General features: G+C 37.9%; 1 protein-coding gene and 1 long non-coding RNA gene across 2 annotated transcripts in view; both read right to left on the bottom strand.

Annotated features, from left to right (window-relative positions):
• Positions 1-820: 820 nt before the first annotated feature.
• Positions 821-2,117, bottom strand: LOC143439612 (uncharacterized). The gene is made up of 3 exons (XR_013107744.1): positions 1,982-2,117; positions 1,571-1,675; positions 821-1,261 (listed from the first exon to the last, which is right to left on the bottom strand). It is a non-coding gene; the product is annotated as an uncharacterized LOC143439612 (long non-coding RNA).
• Positions 2,118-6,231: 4,114 nt separating this feature from the next.
• Positions 6,232-23,982, bottom strand: part of LOC143439613 (uncharacterized) — a 35,962-nt gene continuing 18,211 nt past the window's right edge. The window contains exons 7-8 of the mRNA XM_076925941.1: positions 22,981-23,271; positions 6,232-9,381 (exon numbers count right to left, since the gene is read on the bottom strand). The gene's annotated coding sequence lies outside the window, so the exon portion shown is untranslated. The remainder of the gene's footprint in view (positions 9,382-22,980; positions 23,272-23,982) is intronic.

Raw genomic sequence — 23,982 nt, forward strand, 5'->3', positions numbered from 1 at the left:
CCTCTTTGCTACCAACTCTCTCATTTCTGCATGTCCTCCTTATTCTTAACATTATAACCTGTGCGACCCATTTAGTTTAATAAATTACTTGCAGGATCTTGGATAGTAGGTTATTTACTAGATGCTGGGAAACTTATTGGTGACAACCCAGCGGGGAAAAAAGACATACCCTCAACAATTTTGATCTAAATTTTCATTGAAATAAAACTACATTGCTTTCCCCTCTCTTCTCCCTCCTACCTCTTCCTGCTGCCTTTCTCTGACCCTTCCCAAGTTCCCAAATTCTATGTTGTAGGCTTTTTACTTTGTTATTGGTTGTTTTCAGAAGTACAAATGATAAGATGTTCATTCTAACACCAGAGGGAGATTGCATCCTTGGACTCATCAAATGGACCACTGGTACCTTTTGTTTGCTCAGAAGCATGATTTTTGGGAGTGTTTTCAAATTATACATGAAGAAATACTTAGAGAAACATCATCTGAGTCTAACCATTGAACTGTTTAAATTTCTGTGGTGTGTGTGTGTGTGTGTGTGTGTGTGTGTGTGTGTGTGTGTGTGTTGGAAATTAAACATGAAACCACATGCACTCCGGGCAAGCATGTTGTCAGTAAACTAAGTTTCCAGCCTTTAAATTACATGGAAGAACTTTAAAGCATTTTTTGTGTGCTTGACTTGTTTTGTGTTGCTTTATTATCTGACTACAAAGGTAAGAGCCTAAGTAACAACTTGGAACATCTGTAGAAGCATTTGTAGAAGTTGGACTCTGTTACTACTGGACATCTTATCACAAGGAATCAGCATTGTCTGCTTGCTTCCACTGACAGGACCCTGAAGTTCTAAGCACATAAAGAAAAACAGTAACCATGACATCACACATTGCCATGTGATTTATCCAGAACTGCAGAATCTTTGGTTTAGACACAGAACAAGAAGAGTGAATATACAGTGCCATGTGACATGTTTAGTGACAGATCTTTCTCTAGTTCGTGCATCTGTCTCTTACAGTGATGATTGGAGAGAGAAATGTCTCCAGCAGCTCAGGCATTTGAAAACATTTTGCCCAGCTGCAATGCTGTTTGGGAGGTTTGGAATCTTTGGCATATAGAACCTTGCTGGAGGACATCAGTGAGGGTGGTCTTTGATAGTTTATAGCTTTGTCCCATTTTCATATTGCTCTCTCTTCTTTCCACATATGGTTAAATATATGCTCTATTAACTTCATGATGCAGCCATGCCTCCTTCACCATTATGGCTCACACTCTGGAAACATAAAACACAGGTCACATTAGTCATGATGATATGTCATAGCAACAAAAGGAACTAGCATACGCATCTACAATACTTTTTACTTAAAACGCACAATACTGCATATATTTGAAGGCTCATGAAACTCAAACCAGTGCTGACATTTCACAAATGCAGCTTCTGTTTCAGGACTAGAAGACACTGTCTCCCAGCAGACTTCCTAGTCTTCTGGCTCTTACAGTGATTTCATTCCTCCTTCCATGGCATTCCCTGAGCCTTAGGTGTAAGGTTTGTGTTAGAAATGTGCTGTTTGGGATGACATACCCCAGTTGCTTATTCTCTGCAGTTTGGTGAATTATAAACTCCAGTAATAGTCTCTATGTGCTACAGAAAGAAGCTTCTTTGATGAGGGCTGTGAGCTATACACACCTATGGATATATAAAGACAAGAACATAGAATGTAGTTAGACATTATACTGATGTACCTAATGGGCAATAACAGGTTTTACTCTCCAGTCTATGACTCTCCAAGCAGTAGTAGTTGACTAAGTTTGCAGTGCTCTATATGAACTTTCTTCTATTAGTGGGCCCTAAGTACAATTAAACAACTACTGGTCAACCTCAAGGTTAAAATACCACCATTGAACCCCTGTGTTGTCTTGCCAGTCTGGTCATTGTTGATGTTCACGGAATTTACAGCTGGTTAGGACCATTGATTACTTTATTTCCCCTTACCAGCTTACTTATTAGCTCCTTCCAATACCATGAGAGATTGTCTCCGAGGAGAAGGTGTCTAGATCAATTCCAGTCTGAGTCCTCATAGTCCTCTGTCTAAACTGTATGGTGCCTTCAGCCACAGGATCTATCCTTCATGTTCTGAGAGATAACCAAGGGCAATGGTGATAGCATAAATTGTTTAGGGAGTCTCTCAGCTCCCTCCTCTGACCAACAGCACAAAGTGAGGTTTCCCATGGCACTCTGATTTGTATTAGTCTGTAACCATTAGTGGAATCATCACCACATGTAGCATAACTCAATTTAAACTCCATATACAAACATACATAGTAGATCTACTTTTCTGTAATAATATAAAACAATATTTCCTTATGGTAGTTTCAAGCAGCTTTAATTCTGTGTATCTGTCCTTCCTTCCTCTCCCTTTGTATTACCTTTCCTCTGCCCTCCCCAGTTAGAGCCTCTTCCCTTTTCCCCATTTCCCTCTTCATAGGACCTGTGTCCTACTAACTCCCTCTAGAGCTCCCTTCTCCCCAAGATGCCTTCTAATTTCCTGGCTTCCTCCTTTGCTCCAGGTTATAGGGTCACATTTCTAGAAGCACAAATAAGGAAGAAATGTGGCACTTTCCCCTCTGGGTTTGGATTACCACACTCAGTATAATATGTTAGACAACTTTAACCATAAAAATTTTAAGTGAGAGTTTTACCTTTTATAGAACTGTAGTGCATTTTCCAGACTCTCATTAAACAGGCAGGAGGAGCAAATGGATTTTATGTGGCATGCAGCCATCCATAAATTTAATTCCAACACAAAGGGAAGAAAATGTTAAAGGCCAGTTATCAGAATGAAATCTATATACCTAAAAATTAACTGTCTATCTAAGTGTTCATTATCATACATTCTAAATTTTTCAAAATAAAACAAAGAACTATGTGGTTCTGATATATAAAACCATGCACATCTGAAAACTTAACTATAATGTAAAAAATTGAATTTAAAATTAGCAAGACATGGGTTAGAGAGAAATTCAACTGTTAAGATCAGTGACACTTCTTCCAATGGTCCTGGCTCAATTGCAGAACATATCATGGCTTCTAACAGCCATATATAACTCCAGTCCCCGATGATCTAAAGCCCTCTTCTCACCTCCACAGTACCAGGCTGGTACAGGTTATATAGTCAAAGATGCAGACAAAATAACCACATGTACAAATGAAACAAAATTTTAAAAAATCAAAATTAGTGAAGCATCTGTAATAACAATAATTTTAAGGCCGTTATTTCATTTAAGGAAACAGACATTTTACATGCTGAGTATTATGAAGAAAGATCCAAAGCAATAAGAAATACAATTTCATTGTCACTGCCTTTACAGTTATAGGAATTGACTGAAAGAAATTAAAACTAAAGTCAAAACACTAATGCATCATAATTAAAACACATGGATGAATTCAGTGTTAAGACGAGGCCTGCAGTATTGTCAGACCTCATCACAAATATGACTATTCTACTTTACTATGACTTCAGAAAGGATGTTGATGTTAATGCATCACATTTCTGATTTGTATTTCTTGCATGTATGTTCATATTTCTAGCACTCTTTCTTATTTCTATTGGTTAACTATTCAGCTATTAAAAATGAGAACATCATGAATTTTTCAGGCAAATGTGTGGAACTAGAAAATATCATCCTGAGTGAGGTAACCCAGACCCAAAATGACATGCATGGTATGTACTCATGAATAAGTGGATTTTAGCCAAAAATGTCAGAAAACCCATGATACCATTTACAGAACCTAGGAAGTAAAACAAGAAGGAAGGCCCAAGTGTGGATACCTGAAATCTATATAGAAGTGGAACAAATTAATTGTGGGAGGTGGATGGAAGTAGGAAAGTCTGTGAGATCAGGAGGGGAGAGGTGAAAAGGAGAAGGAGGATCAGGTATGGAGAAAGACAGTAGGGACACACAGAAGGCCAAGAAAATGAGTAGAAACATGCAGCAGTGGCGGTTAGGTGTCAGGGAGAGCCTCTAGAAAGTCTCAGATACCTGAGATGTGAGAGGCTAACAGGACTCAATGGGGATGACATTTAGTCAAAATGGCCAACAGTGTGAAAGTGGAACCAGAAGTGATCACCTGCAGTAGATAGACATGGCCCCCAATTGAGGTTGAGGGCAACCTACCCATCTTCAATATTTTTAAGCCAGATTTGTTCGTGTCTAAAGGAAATAGAGGTATAAAAATAGAGCAGACTGACAGAAAGGCCACCCAGTGACTGACCCAACTTGGGATCCATCCCATGCATGCACACCAAACCCTGCCACTATTACTAATGCCATAATGTGCTTGCAGAGAGGAGCCTGACATGGCTGTCTTTGGAGAGTCTTTACCAGCAACTGACTGGGACAAATGAAGATTCTTATAGCCAAACACTGGATTAAGTTCAGGGACCAATATGGAAGAGTTAGGGGAAGGATTGAAGGAGGTAAAGGGGATTGTTTCCTGTAGACAGGAACAACTCTGGGTTAAAAATTTTGAAATGAGTGGGTGGCCCCATTCTTCAACTGGGAGCCATGTCTAACTACTGGAGGTGGTCTCTTCATTTTCTAACTCCTCTCTGTTGGGTATTTTGACTAATGTCATCCCCAATGGTTCCTGGGAGCATCTTGATTCCCTGGTGTCTGGGACTTTGTAGTGGCTACCCCTGTTTCCCACTCTCCTTTGCTAAATATTTCTCTTTCTTCTCCTAGCCCTCTGAATTTCCCTACTTTCTCTTCCCATACCTAATTCTGCTCAATTTATTCCCTGTCCCTCCACTCTACCTGTCAGGCTTCCCACCCCCCCATCTGCCTTTGTGAGTATTTTTTTCCCTCTTCTAAGCAGGATTGAAGCATCCACACTTTGGCCTTCCTTCTTGTGAAGTTTCATCTATGAGTTGTATTGCGGGTGTTTAGAGTTTGAGAGCTAATATCCACTTATTAGTGAGTACATACCATGTGTGTCCTTTTGGGATTGGGTTACCTCACTCAGGATGATATTTTCTAATGGCATCCATTTGCCTGCAAAATTTATGGTGTCATTGTTTTATAGGTACATAGTATTCCATTATATAAACATACCATATTTTCTGTATCCATTCTTCCATTGAGGGACATCTGGGTTGTTTCCACTGTCTGGCTATTATACATAGGGCTTGTATGAACATACTGGAGCATGTGTCCTTGTTATATGTTGGGGCTGTTTTTGTCTATGTCCACTAGTGTTATAGCCAGGCCTTCAGGTAAAACTATTTCCAATTTTCTGAGGAATGGCCAATTGATTTCCAAAGTGATATTGTATGAGCTTGCAATCCCACCAGCAGTGAAGGAGTGTTCTTCTTTCTCCACATCTGCTATTACCTGAGTTGGTGATCTTAGCCATTCTGACTGGTGTGAACTAAAACCACAGGGTCATTTTGATTTGCATTTCCCTGTTGTCTAAGGATGGTGATCATTTTTAGGTGCTTCTTGGCCATTCATGATTCCTCAGTTGAGAATTCTCTGTTTAGCTCTGTACACATTCTTTTTTTAAAAATAATATTTGGTTGAATGTCCATTTTATTGGAGAATAGAATTGCTACTCCATCTTTGTTCTTGGGACCACTTGCTTGGAAAATGTTTTTCCAGTCTTTTACTTTGAGGTAGTAACTGACTGTGTCACTGAGGTGTTTTTCCTGTAAGCAGCAAAATAAAGGGACCTGTTTATATATCTGGTCTGTTAGCCTATATCTTTTTATTGAGGAACTGAGTCAATTGATATTGAGAGCTATTAGGGACCAATGATTGTTGTTTCCTGTTACTTTTGTTTTTATAGATGGAATTATGTTTGTGTGTTTCTCTTCTTTTGGGTATTATGGGAAAAGCAAATTCTTGCTTTTTCTTGGGTATAGTTTCCCTCCTTGTGTTAAAGTTTTCCTCCTATTATCCTCTATAGGGCGGGATTAGTGAAAAAATATTGTTTAAATTTGGTTGTGTCATAGATATCTTGGTTTCTCTATCTATGATGACTGAGAGTTTTGCTGTCTATAGTAGCCTAGGCTGTCATTTGTGTTTTCTTAGGGTCAGCATGCCAGCTCACCAAGATCTTCTGGCTTTTAGAGTCTCCACTGAGAATTTGGTATAATTCTGATAGGTCTTCCTTTATATGCTTGGCTTTTTTCCTTACAGCTTTTGATAGTATTTTTTTTTTTTGTTCTGTCTTTTTATTGTTTTGAATATTATGTGATGAGAGGATTTTCTTTTGTGGTCCAATCTTTTTGGTGTTCTATAGGCTTAATGAACATTTATTACCATCTCTTTCTTTAAGTTAGGGAAGTTTTCTTCTGTGACTTTGTTGTAGATGTTTACTGGTTCTTTGAATTTGGAATCTTCACTCTCTTGTATACCTATTATTCTTAGGTTTGTTCTTTTCATTATGTTCTGAATTTCCTGGATGTTTTGAGTTAAGGGCTTTTTGCACTTTCTATTTTCTTTGACTGTTCTGTCAATATCTTCTATGTCTGACATTCTTCTATCTTTTGTATTCTGTTGATAATGCTTTTACATCTGTAACTCCTGATCCCTTTTCTAGGTTTTCCTTCTCCAGGGTTGTCTCCCCTGTGATTTCTATATTGTTTGTATTTCCATTTTTAGATCTTGGATGATTTTGTTCAATTCTTTCACCTCTTTGATTGTGTTTTCCTGTATTTCTCTTAAGGGATTTGTGTGTTTCTACTTCGAGGGCTCTACCTGTTTACCTGTGTTCTTCTGTATTTCTTTAAGGGAATTATTTATATTCTCTCCTTAAGGTCCTCTATCATCTTCATGAGATGGGATTTTAGGTCAGAATCTTACCTTCCATGTGTGTTAGGATATCCAGGGTTTGCTGTGGTGGGAGAACTGATGGTGGCAAGTCACACTGGTTTCTGTTCTTATGTACTTGCACTTGCCTCTTGCCAACTGTTTTTCTCTGGTGTTAACTGGCCTTGCTGTCTCTGACTGGAGTCTGTTTCTCCTGTGAGCCTAATGGACCTTCTTGGATCATGCTGTCTCTGGGTGGGGCAGTAGGAGGGCTGGAACATGCAGTGTGCTTCCACATGTAGTGGTGGACCAAAAGGAAAGTGTGTCTCCAGCAGTATGGAGTTCTTGCAACCTCTAAACCCCTGGGCAGGAGATGAGGAGGGATCCCAGTTAAGCCAGGTATTGGGGCAGAGGGTTCTCACCAGGGACCCTGATTGTGTCAGAACTTCTGGGGGTCAAACTGTCTCTGCGTGTACCCGGGGTAGGGAGGCTGTTCTTCAGTGTGGTTGCAGACAGGAAGTTAATTATCTCTAACTTTAAAATAGGGTCTGTATTCTCATACATTTTATTAATAGTTCTATCATTTAAATTACATATAGTTTTACATAAAACTATATGTAATTACATAAAGTTTTACAATTACATAAAATTTTACAATTCTAATGTTTCACTGATCTATGAAAGATAATGAAAATATCATTAAATTAAATCTGATGAAAACCATAAGATTTTTATGGATTAGTTTTCAAAGCAAAAACAGGAAAAAAAGAAGAAGAAGTAAGATTTTTTTTCAAATCTACTTTATAAATTCACTAGAAATAAATTATTCTACCAAAATCATATAAATTTACATATATTTACTCTTTAAAATCTTTCCTTCAGTTTTTATGTGACATATACTGCACATGACTAAAACAAAAGGGTTTTAAAGAAATATAATCCCTACAGTCTGTTCTGTTTCTAATGCTTTCAGTTAACCTTTATAAAGAGTATATATCTATAAAATATTTTAATAACCTGTAGGAAGACAACAACTAATACCTAGGTACATAGAATAGTCCTTTGTGCTTTCAACATTAATAAACTTTGTATATATGTGAAAGATATTCAATAATTTATTTAGCTATCACTTTCCATTTTACTTTTTATTTCATATAGTTAGAGATGGTGTTCAGTGGAAATCTCTCTTTCTTAAACACACACACACACACACCCACACACCCACACACACACACACACACACACACACACATACAAACAAGAAATCTCATGACCATGAGTTTGGAGACTGAGTCAGACAAAATTCAATTTCAAAGATTGCAGCTTTTAGTTTTAACGCACTAAAGGCACTAATTTAGCCCACTAATTTATGCTTCCTATTGATCTAGTTAAAGAATCCTCATGCCAAACTGGAGGACCCCACACCAATACACGTATGTACCACACCTACTGAACTGATATGGATAATGCTAAACAAACAAAAAATTGCCAAAGGAGGACATGAAATTGCAAGGCTGATATGATAGTAGGCATGGCAGGGGAAGTTGAAACAGAGACTGTAAACTGATTACAACTAAGATACATTATATACATGTATCAAAATTTTATAAAGCAAAATAAAAATTCAAAAAAAATCTAAAAATTTGTCACTTATTTTAAAAACTAGAAATAACAAAAGACTCATTCCTGGCTGAGGTGCGTTCCAGTGTTTAGGATTGGCTACTAGAGAGGATAATCAGGGTTTTAAAGGTGTAGCCATGAGTAAGATGACCTCATATACTCTAGTCGATGGCCACACACAAAAGAATATAGGCAGCACAAGTTAAATTGTATAGATTATTCTTTAAAGCTGGGTGAGAGTCATTAGTAAAAGTAGATCTGAGGAGAGTAGGGTGAATGCAACCAAAACACTTTGTCCTCATGTGTAAATCATCAATGAGTTAGCAAAAGATCCTATAAAAGAAAAAATAATAATAAAAAGAAAATAGTACTGGGAATACAACTCAGTAGTAGAATGCTTGCCTACCCTGTGTGAGAACACAAAGAATGAGGCCAGAGGAAAGGATTGTGAAAGATTCTTTACTTTAAATCATTTCTGTACTGAAGAACTTAGTAAAATATTAGGCATTTAGAAGTATTTCATTGGGGATGTTGACTGAAGCATTAATGATGCCATCAAATAATTAAATACAAAATGAGATTTCTATGACTTTAAAAAAATACATTTATTTATGAAAATATTTATGGTTAATCTGTGTCATTTGTATAATCTTCTCAATTTGCAGGACTCAAAAATTCTCTTCCCTACAAAACGCTAAAAGTAACTCTTCAGTCTCCCTACACATCTGTAGCATGATGGAAACATATAAAACATTTCTTTAATGCCAAGATACCCTACCTCAAATGATACAGTTCTTACCGTTATGCTCCTTAAATCTCTAGGTAAGGTTTCCTGTCTTCTCCTTCTGACAACTCCCTGTACCTTTTTTCATATGTAAGTAATTCCAGGTAATATTCTGCTTATGTTTGCAAGTCTTTCATGCACATAAGTTGAATGCAAAACTGCCAGTAGGTTACAAGAACCTGATGTGGAGTAACCAGAAAAAAATACAAGAGTTATTTCAGTATAACAAAACAATGTCCATTTTGATGCACATTCATATGCTTAGTACATGTGTAATGAGTAACTACAAACTAAAATACATTATAATAAACTTTCAGTATAAAAATGAAGATATATCTGTTTTGAGTCAGCTTAAAGTCTAAGAGACAGGGAAGTACAAGTATATACAATGTAACTTCACACAAATGTTGAGATGATACATAGTTATGTTATCAAATCTGTTGGTCCAGGAAGATGTCCCAGATGAAGACATAGTATCCTGAGAAGGAAACATGATGAGGAAGAGCTTGAACAGAGGATGAAAGGCAGTCACTCTACAGTGTGTGGTGAGGCTCTGTTGGCATCTGTCACCAGCCAAGGCAAAAGAACATAACAAAGTGCAGCCAAGACCTATCTGGATGGATTAGATAAAAGAGTGCTGGTGAGGCACTAGTGCAAGAACAACCCCTAAACTTCTTCAGGAACACCATGAGTATGCAAGGATAATATAGACATGCAAGAAATGACCAGATGTTGAGGGAGGCTACTGATCACTTGGAGGGAAATGCCTGATGCTCATGAGCTAACAGGAAAGGTATGTTCTCCCATTACACAAGGTAAACATATCCACAAATCCAAGGCCAATGGATAGCATAATAAGAAAGGTCTTGCCTTGGCAGTCGGGAAGAAATGCTAGGTTGAACCTTCTGACATTGTAAACAAACCATAAGAAGAAGACCATAGAAGTCCAGATTCCTCAAGGGTCTTTAAAACATACAATCTGAGATGTAAAACACAAGCAGGAAGCAGCACACAAAAGATATTTTAATTTTGAAATTTGGTTTGAGAATTGTATACTAAAGTACTGTACTTACATCATAAACACTCCTTGTTCTCTCTTTCCAACTCATCCCACTTGCTCCCCATATCTCTAACTTATGACCTCCCTTTTTTCATTACTGATGTGATATGTGCCCGCCTAATGCATTTACTGCTGCTCATATGCTCAGTTGTTTAAATCTGACTACTTTGAACTGGATAAACTTTCAGGGCATTTTCCTCTCTCATAGCATTGTTTGTAGTTCTCATCCAGGCACAGGGCCTTGACAGTTCACCCATCCTCACTGACATTGGTGCTGTCATTGTGCAGCTTGTACTGAGGCAACAGTGTTTTTGATGTTTCTTGGGCTCAGCTTCTGTATTATATATAGAAAACACTACATCATGGGAGACATCCTCATAGGCCTTTGGCACTTCTAGTCATTCTGCCCATCTTCTAAGGTTCTACCTGAACCTTAGTAATAGGGTTTGTGATGTAGATGAATCAATTTGGGTTGGGCATTACCCAACCCACCAGTTGTCCCCTATAATTTTGACCAGTGTGGATTTCTGTAATGGTCTCCATTTGCTGAATAAGTATTTTCTGGGGAGAAGTGAGAGCTATACTTTTCTCATTGTATAAAGATTAGTCTTTAAGCTGCAGTTAGTAATTACACTGCTTTGGAATAGTAGCATTAATAGGTTCATTTTTAGGGTCCATAACCTCACCAACTGTGGGGAATTGACTGCATTTTAATTACCAGGTATGATTTCCCTCCAACTGAGTGGGGCTTTAAGTGCAATTAAACAGCTATTTGTTACCCCTCAAGATGTAAGTGCCACCAATGCAGCATTGAGGTTATCTCTGTGGCCTGACAATTGTGGTTTGGAGGTTTTGTAACTGGGCAGGATATTACTTGTTTCTCTCCTTTGGCAGCTTGTAGAACACATTCCAGTGCTATGAAAGCTACTCTTTGAGGAGGGGCCTTTCAGATCCATTTTTTATGGTGTCCTGTGTCTTAAGCATTTAACGTCTCCTTACCTTCTAATTCTGGGGAGCAACCATGGGAAACAATTACAGGATATATTATTTATGGGGTTGTCTTTGATTCCCCTGGACAACAACCAACAGTCTATAGCTCTTGGGTGGGTATTATGACATGTGGAATAACTATATTCAAGGTCTCTCTCTCTCTCTCTCTCTCTCTGTCTCTCTCTCTGTCTCTCTCTCTGTCTCTCTCTCTCTCTCTCTCTCTCTCTCTCTCTCTCTCTCTGGGATGCTAGTACACTGGATGGAGAAATAGTAAAAGTGGAAGGGTGGATTTAACTGGGAAGGGAGAAGAAAGGCAATACAAAAAGAAAGGAAGAGAGGAGAGATGAATAATACTAAGGATTTTTTTACTCCATAGGAAAACATTATTTTATGTTTACTTAAAAATCATATAATAGAGTCTGTTGAGATGACTCAGTGGTTATATACACGTTCTTGCTCTTACAAAGGATGGACATTTGGTTCCCAGAACACATGTGGTTACAGCCATCTGCAATTTTATTTCCAAGTGACCAGATGCTCTCTTCAGAATTCTTTGGTGTCAGGCATGCACATTTTGCACATACATACATTTATGGAAAATACTCATGCACAAAATATTAAATAAGTAAATATTTGAGGTTTTTAATCCATATAATATACAAAAACTCCTGTATAAAAAGTGAATCAGTCAGACTGTAGAAAATCAAGATTCAAATAGAGGAGTGAGTAGAGGAATAGCTCAGCTGTTAGGAGTGCTCACTGCTCAGTCATGAGGAAAGGGTTGTAAGTTACAGCCCACACATCAGGCTGCTCATAAATGCTTGCAACTCCACATCCAATAGACCCAATACCATGTTGTGGCTTCTGAGGGCACTCACCCACACACTTAATGAGTGTGTTCATACACTCATAAAGACACATACACAAACTCACATGAAAAATCTATTAAAAAAAAATCTCAATAGATACTCTCCATAGGAAATACACACTAAATGTAAGTAAGAGAAGAGAGTGATAGCATAGAATTCTATAGAGCATGCAAGCTTATTATTCACTGTGTGGGGGTGAGGTTATGATAATGTGTAAGTGCTTCATCCAAATCAGCCGTATCTTTAGCCCAAGAGCTGAGCTTGGTTGGCTAGCCAAGGTACACTACTGAGCAAAATCTGCTTAAGCCATAAAGAGATTTTTTTTGTATCAATAAAATATTTGGTTAATAAAGAATGCAATGTTAAAATGTAGATGTCCCAGATGCAACTTCAAAAAAGTAACACAAATTCTTGTTTCACTTAAAATTTCAGTATTACCTATGTAATACTGATAGAATAAGTAGACAGAAAAGCAGTAAGAATATAGTATACATCAGCATTCTCCTTTCCAACATAGAACCTAGAGCCACATAATATATTCTACCAAAAGATTACTTTAAAAGGACTTTGGCCATGAAGTCCGTGATCCATCATTATAAAATAAAAAGGAAATGGCTAAAATGACAGAAGTATCTCTGGAAATCATTATACTATTTCTAAACTTAATAATACCTATCAGAGTAACCCTGGGCCAAAGTCACAATGAAAACAGAAATCTGAGATAAAAGATCACAAGGGAAATAAACATTTAAGTCATATTTTTACTTAGAAAATTAGAAAAAATAACCTTAATACAAGTTAACATTTATCTAGTGATAATTTCTAGGATTCATAAGAAAGTATTAACTTCAACACTTTAAATTAAAACATCATGTATAATAGTGTTTGGAAGGCAATCTGTCACTTACTGTTGCATTCTAAACTTAAGGGATAGGTCAGAAGTACAGTAAAATTTTAAGAAGGCATATCAAATTTAAAAGAACTTTAAAATTAATAAATATATAATTTTAAAAGGACGACATGAAGTTGGGAGGGAGATGTGATGTGGGCTGTGAGGGGGAGAGAGTGAGGACTGGATATGATTTTGATACATTGTATACATGCATGAATCTTTCAAAGAATAAATTCCAAGAATTCAGTAACTATGAAGGTATAACATACCCAAACTTATGGAACACAATGAAAGCAGTGCTAAGAGAAAAGCTCATAGCACTAAGTGCTTTTATAAAGAAATGGAGTATACTAGCAACTTAACAGCATACCTGAAAGCTCTAGAACAAAAACAAGCAAATATAACCAAGAGGAGTAGATATCAAAAAATAGTTGAACTTGAGCTGAAATCAGTCAATTAGAAAGAAAGTGAATAATACAAAGAATCAATAAATCAAGGCATGTTTCATGGAGAAAACCCCACAACATAGACAAACCTCTAGCAAAACTAGTTTAAAGGCAGAGAGACAGTACACAAATGAACAAAATCTGAAATGAAAAGGGAGATTTAGCAACAGAAACTGAGGAAATTTTCCTGTCTGTGCCTAAGTCTGGAGCAGCCCTAAGGCTTCAGGTCTGTACCCAACCTCTACAAACCCAGAGGAGGCTTGACTCCCAGGAACTCTAACACATAGAAACATAGGATAATAAGATCACAGGATCTCAGGAGCTTGGGCACACCAGGGTTTCAGGAGGCAAGAAGCAGGCTGATTTCCAGGATCTATCACAACCAGGGTCTCAGGATCACAGGATCACAGAGACAGCTGGACTCTGAGGAGTTCTGACAGAGCCAATATAACAGGACAGACAGCTTCTAGTCAGAGAAAGTGAGTAAAGATAGCACTAAAAATAACCAGATATTGAAAAGGCACTACCCCATGTTTGGGGGCCAGAAATGTCAAGGACCACTCTGTCAGTGTTGGAACCCAACGCTGACAAAAGCTTTGAGGGCTTAACTTTTAGAGCCTTCACTGCCCCAAGCTGCTCCAGTCTGCAGGTTGGGGTTCAGCAAGAGAGAGAGTGAGGATGGACACAAAGAATGGAGACCAGACAGAGTGTGATTCTACAAAGCCTATATTCAACAAAACTGAGATATCTGGATGAAATAGAAAATATTCTAGACAGATGCCAGGTTCCAAAGTTAAATCAGGATAAGATAAACCATCTAAATAGTCCAATAACCCTGAAAGGAATAGCAGCAGTCATTAAAAGTCTCCCAAACAAAAAAAGCCCAGGACCAGATGGTTGTAGTGCAGAATTCTATTAGACCTTCCAAGAAGACTTAATACCAATTCTCTATACCACAAAATAGAAACAGAAGGAACACTACCCATTTCATTTTATGAAGCCACAATTATGCTCACTCCAAACCACACAAAGGTGCAACAATGAAAGAGAATGTCAGACCAATCTTCCTTATGAATATCGATGCAAATGTACTCAATAAAATTCTAGCAAGCCGAATCCAAAAACACATCAAAACAATCATTCACCATGATCAAGTAGGCTTTATTCCAGGAATACAGGGATAGTTCAATATTCAGAAATCCATCAATGTAATCCACTATATAAAAAAATTCAAAGAAAAAAACCACATGATCATCTCACTAGATGCTAAAAAAGGCATTTGACAAAATTCAACACCCCTTCATGGTAAAAATCTTGAAAGAACTGGAATCCAAGTCCCATACCTAAATATAGTAAAAGCAATATACAGCAAACTAGTAGCTAACATGAAAATAAATGGAGAGAAACTTGAAGCAGTTGTACTAAAAAGAGGGACTAGACATGGCTGCCCACTCTCTCCCTGTCTATTCAATATACTACTCAAAGTCCTAGACACAGCAATTAGACATCAAAAGGACACCAAAGGGATACAAATTCAAAAGGAAGGAGTCAAAATATCACTTTTGCAGATGATATGGTAGTATATTTAAGTGACCCCAAAACTTCTAACAGGGAACTTATAAACCTAATAAATAACTTCAGCCAAGTTGCTGGATTAAAATTAATTCAAATAAATCAGTAGCCTTCCTCTACTTAAAGGATAAGTAGGCTGAAAAAAAAATTAGGGAAATGACACCCTTCACAATAGTCACAAATAATATAAAATACCATGGTGTGAATCTAACTAAGCAAGTGACAGATCCTTATGACAAGAACTTCAAGTCCCTGAAGAAAGAAATCAAAGAAGGCCTCAGAAGATGAAAAGATCTCCCATGATCATGGATTGGCAGGATTAATATAGTCAAAATGGCCATCTTGCCAAGAGCAATCTACTTATTTAATGCATCCTAGTCAAAATTCAACTCAATTCTTCACAGATAGAAAGAGAAAATTTCCAATTCATTTGGGATAACAAAAAAAAAAAAAAAAACCAGGATAGCAAAAACTCTTCTCAACAATACAAGAACTTCTGGGGGAATCACCATCCATGACCTCAAGCTGTACTACAAAGCAGTAGTGATAAAAACTGCATAGTATTGGTACAGAGATAGGCAAGAAGATCAATGGAATAGAATTGAAGACCCAGAAATGAGCTTGTTTACCTATGGTCTCTTGATCTCTGACAAAGGAGCTAAACCCATCCAGTGGGAAAAAAGGTATCATTTTCAACAGGTGGTGCTAGTTGAACTGAAGGTCAGCATGTAGAAAAATGCAAATCAATCCATTCTTTTCTCCATGTACAAAACTCAAGCCCAAGTGGATCAAGGACCTTCATGTAAAACCGGACACACTGAAATTAATAGAAGAGAAAGAGGGGAAGAGCCTCGAACACATGGGACCGGGGGAAAGTTCCTGAACAGGACAACAATGGCTTATTCTCTAAGATCAAGAATTGACAAATGGGACTTCATAAACTTGCAAAGCTTCTGTAAGGCAAGGAACACTGTCAATAAAACAAAATGACCACCAACAAATTGGTAAAAGATTCTTTACAAATCCTACATCTGATAGAGGGCTAATATCTAAAATTTACAATGAACTCAAGAAATTAGAATCAAAACAATCAAATAATTCTATTAAAATGGGATAATAGGCTCTACAAAGAATTTTCAACTGAGAAATACTGAATGGCCAAGAGGCACCTAAAGAAATGTTCAACATCTTTAATCATCAGGGAAATGCAAATCAAAACAACCCTGATATTCCACCTCACACCAATCAGAATGGCTAAGATAAAAAACTCAGTTGACAGCAGATGCTGGCATGAATGTGGTGAGATTATAAGTTTGTACAACAGCTCTGAAAATCAGTCTGAAGGTTCCTCAGAAAATTACCTGTGGATCCAGTGATACCACTCCTGGGCATATACCCAAAAGATGCTCAACATATAACAAGGACACATGCTCCACTATGTTCAAAGCAGCCTTGTTTATAATAGCCAGAAGGTGGAAAGAACCCAGATGTCCTTTAACAGAGGAATGGATACAGAAAATGTGGTACATTTACACACTGGAGAACTACTATTAAAAACAATGAATTCATGAAAATGAGTATAACTAGAAAATATCATCCTGAGTGAGGTAACCCAATCACAAAAGAACACACATGGTATGCACTAGTTGATAAGTGGATATTAACCCAAAATCTCACAATACTCAGGACATAACTCACAGACCACATGAAGCCCAAGGGGGGGGGGAAAGACCTAAGTGTGGGTGCTTCGGTCCTTCTTAGACAGGAGCAAATATGAGACAATGTGTGTGGCAGAAACTGAAGGAGAGAGCATCCCCACATAGAGATCCCTCCCAGATGCATTTACCATATGCAAACACTGTTGTGGATGTCCATAAGTGCATGCTGACAAGAGGCTGATATACCTGTCTTCTGAGAGGCACTCAGAGCCTGACATATTCAGAGGCAGATGCTCACAGATAAACATCAAACTGATTACAAGGTTCCCAGTGGAAGAGTTAGAGAGAAGACTGGAGGAATTGAAGGGGTTTTCGGGACACATGAGGAGAGCAACAATAACAACCAACCAGAGCTCCCTGGGTCTAAACAGCTAGTCTGGGAACACACATGGAGGGACCCGTGTCTCTAGCTGTATACGTAGAGGAGGATGGACTTGTTGGGCATCAGTGGGAGATGTTGGCCTTTGTCCCTCGAAGGCTGGATGCCCCAGTGTGGGGGAATTTGAGGGAAGGGAAGTAGGAGTGGGTAGATGGGTGAGGACACACCCTCATAGAAATAGGAGGAGGGAGGATGGGTTAAGGGGTTTCTGGGGGTGGGGAATGTAGATAAATAAAGTACTCAATAATATAAAAAGGAAAAGAAAAACAAATAAATAAACAATAACAGATAATGGAACTGACTATGGCAGTCAAATATTTGAGATTTTTTAGCAGTAATTTAACATTACACATATTATGGGGATTCCTGATAATTGTCAAGGACAAAGACTGTGGAACGGACCCATGGAACATTAAAACAGTGTCGTCATAAAAAAAAAAAAGAGGGAGATATATCCCTGTACACCACAAATTTATTTAAATCATGTTCTTTTTATTTTTTTATTTTATTTTATAGAAACAAATTCAAATTCCAAGAGACTTTTTGCTGAGTGTTTATGGTGGTCTACAACTAGGAATTGTTATGCCTTGATGAAAGGAAAGGATCCACTTTCTGGCATAAGGCAAGATCCCAATCAGGTGTTTAATATAGGGAAGAGTTTGTTTGTATTTGTGTTTGTGTTTTTTTCTGCAGGATGCTGAAGGAGCATGGCAGCTGCCAGAGTGATGGGTGAGACATGCTGATGGCAGAAGAAAGAATGATGGTGACCTGTGAGCTTGCTGAGTGTGACAATGGTGACCTGGAATCTGTATTGGACATAAGTTTTCCACCTACCTTTGCTTACCTATACCCCTGATGGGACAAGATGCCTAGCCTCTTAGGCCTTGTGGAACAGAGAATCAAAAAGAGAAGTTATACTGCCTCTTGTATTGTTATTGAATATGACCAGTTATTCAAGCTCAATCATGGACTGGTCTAGAAGTCAATTCAATATTGGAAATAACAGTCTTCATTTGGAAGTCTGGTTCTGGACATTTTCAAAGACATATATGGAAATTAGCTGCAGTTCTCTAGGATGTTATGTTAGCAAAACAGGTGTTGGCACATGTGTTAAGGCTCCTTTAATTGTCAATTTAAAAGTGCTTTTGTTAGTTCTACAGTATTTAATGTTAGTTGCATTGACTGTACACTTTCTAATTGTGTTTGTGTTTTTGAAATCCAACATGTCAGTTATGGAGGTCTATCATCCAGCTTTTGTTTTATTGCCCAGAGTATCACAGAACCCTGGTATTCTAAAAATAGCTTGCAAGTACTGGAAGAAATAAGGCAGGCTTTCTGCAGAAGCAAGAAGGTAGTGGGCTTGATTATTGCTGGTATAACAGCTTTAATTATATTAATTGCTAGCACCACTGCTTCTGCAATTACTGTGACACAAGAAGTTAAGACAGCTACTTTTGTTAATCATTTAGCAAAAAATGTTAATGTGTTGAGTAGACAAGAGGATTTAGATAGGCATTTGGAAGAAAAAAATTGACACATTTATCCTATTCAAATTACTGGAAGGAAGTTCAGAATTTAAGGGTAAGTAGCCATCTTGAGTGTCAGGCCAAATACCTTTGAATTCATGTTGGTTCTAAAACTTATAGTGGTAGTCATTATAATTAGGAAGAAGTTTAATGACACTTGCAGTGGATTCGGCATAATTTTAACACCGCCTGAAGATTTAATGATACATAGGGAGCTTATGAATTTCAAAAATGGTGCTCTGCTGAGCATTGATGCAGTAGCTACTGCAGATAAAATTACCCATGTTCAGAGGTCAATATTTCTATTTTGGTGAAGCTTCAAAAATGGCACTTATAGCTTTATCATGCTAGTCCTTTTTTTCCTGGGAATACTTTTATTCCTGTCCATTGTGTTAAAACTTTTCTTTAACAACAGCAACATGCTGGCAGCCAAGTACAAGGCTTGAACCTGAAAATGGACCCCCAGATAGAGTTATTAAATTAACGGACTGGCAAACCAAGAACAGGTAAGATTCTCCACAGAGCCTTGCCAACCTAAGACAGAAGTGCATTGCTTTTGATAATTCATATTCCATGATGGGTAAGGAAGGCATTTTTGTCAGAATGACCTAAGACAGGCTCAGTCTTATTATTGAAATAAAAAAGGGGAGGGGCAGAGAGCCTTTGGGGCTGCTTGGCAAGAATCTGGCATTGGCCAAGGACAAGGAAATGGGCTGCTTGGCAGGAATATGACATTGGCCAAGGACAAGGAAGTAGTCTCCAGGAAGGAATCTGACATTAGCTAGGACAAAGAAGTAATTTCAGTTAGGAATCTAAATCTTAGGCTATAACAAAGAAGTAATTTCAGACAGGATTCTCAATTTTAGGCTAGAACAAGGAAGTAGGCTTCAGACATGAAAATGACCTTGTGCTAGGATAGGGAAGTAGGCTCAGATACTTTGGTCATTCTAATAAGCCCTTAAAAACAGTGATCACAGGAGTGTTCATGTAATTGTGTTTATTGCCTTGCTTTTCTTGACTATTTGTGTTTATTGTACTGCTTGCTCCTTGACTATTCGAATCTATTTTATTGCTAGTCCCTCAACCTAGAACTGACCTTAATACATGCATGTAATCAAAATGGTATAAAAGCATAAAGGAGGAGGGGCTCTAGGGAGTGAAAATGGTGAAAGGGGATGACATCTGTATTCTAAATAAAGAAAATATACAATAAAAAATTAAAAATAAGAAACAGGGAATTAAAACAAAATCATTAGGGCCTGTTTCAACAGCCTATACTCCTCAACCCCCCCCCCCCAAAAAAAAAAACTGCATAAAATGGATGATTTTTCTAGACAGATTTCACTCACTAAAGTTAAATCATGATTAGGTAAACTATCTAAACAGCCCAATAACCCTTAAGGAAATAGAAGCATTCATTAAAATTCTCCCAACAAAAACAGCCCAGTGTCAGATGGTTTTTGCAAAGAACCCTACAAAACTTTCAAAAAAGAACGAATATTAATACTCTTCAAAGTAGAAACAAAGGGAACACTTCCAAGTTCATTCTCTGAGACCACAGTTACACCAATAACTAAACCACACAAAGCCCAAACAAAGAAAGGTACAGCACATGTGGGACAGAATGCTTGGAAAGAGGAACGCTCTTACACAAATGGAAGGATTGCAAAATTATCAGATGACTTTGGAAACCAATCTGAAGTTTTCTCAGAAAACTGGAAATATTTCTTCCTGAAGCCTCAGCTATACAACTCCTGAGCATATACCCAAAATATGCTCCATCATACTACAAGGACACTTGCTCAACGATGTTCATTGCAGCTATATTAATAAAAGCCAGAAACAACCCAGATATCCCTCAACTGAAGAATGGATACAAAAAATATAGTACATTTACTTAATGGAATACTGTTCTGGTATCAAAAAAAAAGACACAATAAAATTTGCAGGCAAATGGATAGAACTAGAAAATATCATCCTAAGTGAGTTGACACAGATCTAAAAGAACTTGCATGGTATGTACTCACTTTTGTTAGCCATAAATGTCAAGATACCTATGATATACCCCAAATACTGAAAGATGCCAAACAAGAAAGAAGGCCCAAGTGAGGATGCTTGAATCTCCCATATAAGGTAAAATGGGAATGGAGGGAGGTAAATGAGTGAGAAAGGGGAGGGGGAATAGTGGGAGATTCAGGATCAGGTTTCAGGAGGCACAGAAGAGGAGGCCTGAGTTCCAGGAGAATAAATAGATATCTGCAGCTGGTAGAAGCTGGGGGTCAGGTTGGGGGGGACTGTCTAGGAAGTGCCAGAGACCTGGGGTGGAGCAGCTTCCCAGGAGACAATGTAGATATCTTTAGCCTGTAGCTGCTTGTATTCTAATGCTAATTGGTTACCCCCAAACTGCACAACAGTATCTGCACATAGTTTCCAGGAATCTGATCCCAGCTAATTCTGGTTGGTAAATAAAGATGCCAGCAGCCAATATCTGGGGAGAGGAGACATGGACAGGATTTAGGGTCCCAGACCTGGAACCATGAGGAAGGAGGAAGAGAAGCTGCCATGGAAGGGTAGTAACATGCAGGAGGAAGAAATATCTGCCATGTAAATGGGTTAACAAAACACAGATCCATGGGCTACTCAATTTGAACAAAAGCAGTCAAGTCAAATAGAAATTAGTAAGGAGTAACTTGGAGCTGTCTGTGGGAGGTAGATTCTAACAGCACGGAGGTTAGGCAGTGGCCCAAGTATTACGCTGCTTAAGGCATACTAAATAATAAAGGCTGTGCATGAGCCTTTCGTTTGGGAACATTTATGGTCTAAGGAGGGAAGGAACCCTGCAACAGGATTCATTAAAATATTTATACTGAAATAGTCTTCAGTGCGGATATGGAATCTGAAGAGGAGATATCCTATAGCCAGGCAGGACACTCAGTCGAAGAATAAAGATATCAACCCACCCACAGACCTTTCAACTCGAATTTTGTCCTGCCTTAAGAAAATGTAGAATCAAAAGATGAAGCAAAAATTAGGGGAATGGCCATACATGAGACACATCTCATGTGAAAACACCTATCCCTGACACTATTAGTGATACTCTCTTGTGCTTGCAAACAGGAGCCCAGCATAGCTGTGCTCTGAGAGGCTCCACTCAGCAGCTGACTAAAATAGAAACAGACACTCACAACCAAACATCGTATGAAGTTCAGGACTCTTATGGAAAAGTTGGGGGAAGAATTGAGAGCCCCAAAGGGGATAGGTATTCCACAGGAACACTAACAGACATAACTAACCTGGACCTTTGGGAGCTCTCAGAGACTGAGTCATCAACAAAAGAGCATACATTGGGTGGACTGAGGCCTCTGGCACATATGAACGTGTGCAGTTCAGTCTCCCGTGGCTCAGCCAACAACTAGAGCAGAGGCTGTTGCCTAAAGCTGTTGTTTGTGAAATTCATTCCACAAAAGGGCTGCCTTGCCTAGCCTCAGTGGAAAAGGATGCACCTAACCCTCCAGAGACTGGACATGCTGGGGTAAGGGAATACGCCTGGTGCCCCACCATCTCAGAGGAGAACGGGAAGGGAGATAATGGGATGGCATTCCTGTTAGGGAGCACCTGGAGGGGCAGCACTTGGGGTATAAATAAATTAATAAGACACCAGAAAAAATCATGATTAAATACAAACATCATATAAAGGTAAAGGAATAAAGTAATAGTTATCTTCAGTATCATATGCAATAAATAATTACTTTTGTATTGAAACAGGCTTTCTCATTATATACCCTGACTAAAACCTATGACTATCATTGTAGATCAGGTTGTCCTCAAACTCCCAGAGATCTGCATGCCTCTGTCTCCTGGGTGCTGGGATAAAAGTTGTGTACCAGCACTGGTAACTAAGAATTATTTTTTAAATGAAAATTATATTCTACAGATGAAGACTATACTTCATCATGTGTCCATCGCATTGTCCATACTAAGAGACTACTTGACCATGAAAGTAATCATATGAGTGCAAAAATTTCTACTGAATAATGAACTTTATGAACAATGTAGTAACATAGTAATTTCTATATACCATTTAATTTTCTGCAAGCAAGCTATATTTGCCAATTAATCTTAAAAACTCAGATGATTCTTTAGAACATTTTCTCAAGAGGTGTGTTTACTTAATATTATAAACAATAATATTTAATAGAAAAAGTAGTCTTATTTTGACAACTCTATAAAACAAATTGCTATAAAGGAAGAAAATATTTCATGGAAAATGTACACTGAGATACAGCTTGCAATGAAAAAAGCACACTGAAAGATAACCATATTAACCTGTAAAATCAGAGGGATTCTTTCCAATTCTTCCTCTACTTGTAGTCTGGATCTTTCTTCAGTCTTTTGCAATAAGATTTCTGCCTCTCTGCGGTCTATCATAGTCTTTTGCCTGTGAGTTTCAAGGATTAATAATTCCTGTTTCAGCTTCTCCTCTCTCTCTTCAAGCATTTTGCATTTCTCCTGGAAGGGTGTGTTATCCAAGATCTTCTGATGCAGAGACTGGTTTTCGTTTTTAAGTCTCTCACAGTTAAATGACATTTGGGATAGGCTCTTTTTGGTAAGATTAATCTGCATCAAGAAATTAATAGTGTCTATAAATAAATAAGTTGGCAGGAAATCAACTTAAGACTTAAACCATAATCAGGAGAGAAAATGACTGCACAGGTGAAGAAGGTACTTGTCTTCAAACCTGGAAACTTAAGGTTGATCCCCAGGACCCACATGGCAGGAAGGAGGGAACTAGCTTCTGTAAGTTAAGTTGACTTCTCACTTCACATAGCAAACTTATTATACATACATGCAATCACATGTGTATGCAAACCTGTACACACTGAGCAAATAATGAATTCACTATTTTTTTAAAAATAATCTTTGATATAAACACAGTCTAGTCAAGAACTATGACACTGAACTATGCCCGGTTTCATTTTCAGTTTTCTCCTTGAAGAAATAAATGTGTCTTTTCAACATAAAGAATTTGAGAACATGTTCTCTATTTTTTTATATACTTACTACAAGTTATTATTTTTTTATTTCTAGCTCATTTATTTGCAAATGTCATTACATGTTATGTTGTGACACATAGTTTTTCCATATTATACATAATGACTCTTAATATTGGAAATTCAGTCTACTGCCTTGACTGTCTTTGACATGTTTCCTTAACTTTGTGACTTTCAAATTTTCTGCCCTAGACTAACCTCTTCAAGTAAGTTGAACAGTTTATCCTATCATCCTTGTGTTGACGTATTAAGTGTATTATGCTTCCATATTTGTTGA

This window comes from Arvicanthis niloticus, chromosome 27 (assembly GCF_011762505.2).
Source record: "Arvicanthis niloticus isolate mArvNil1 chromosome 27, mArvNil1.pat.X, whole genome shotgun sequence".
NCBI classification, from domain to species: domain Eukaryota; kingdom Metazoa; phylum Chordata; class Mammalia; order Rodentia; family Muridae; genus Arvicanthis; species Arvicanthis niloticus.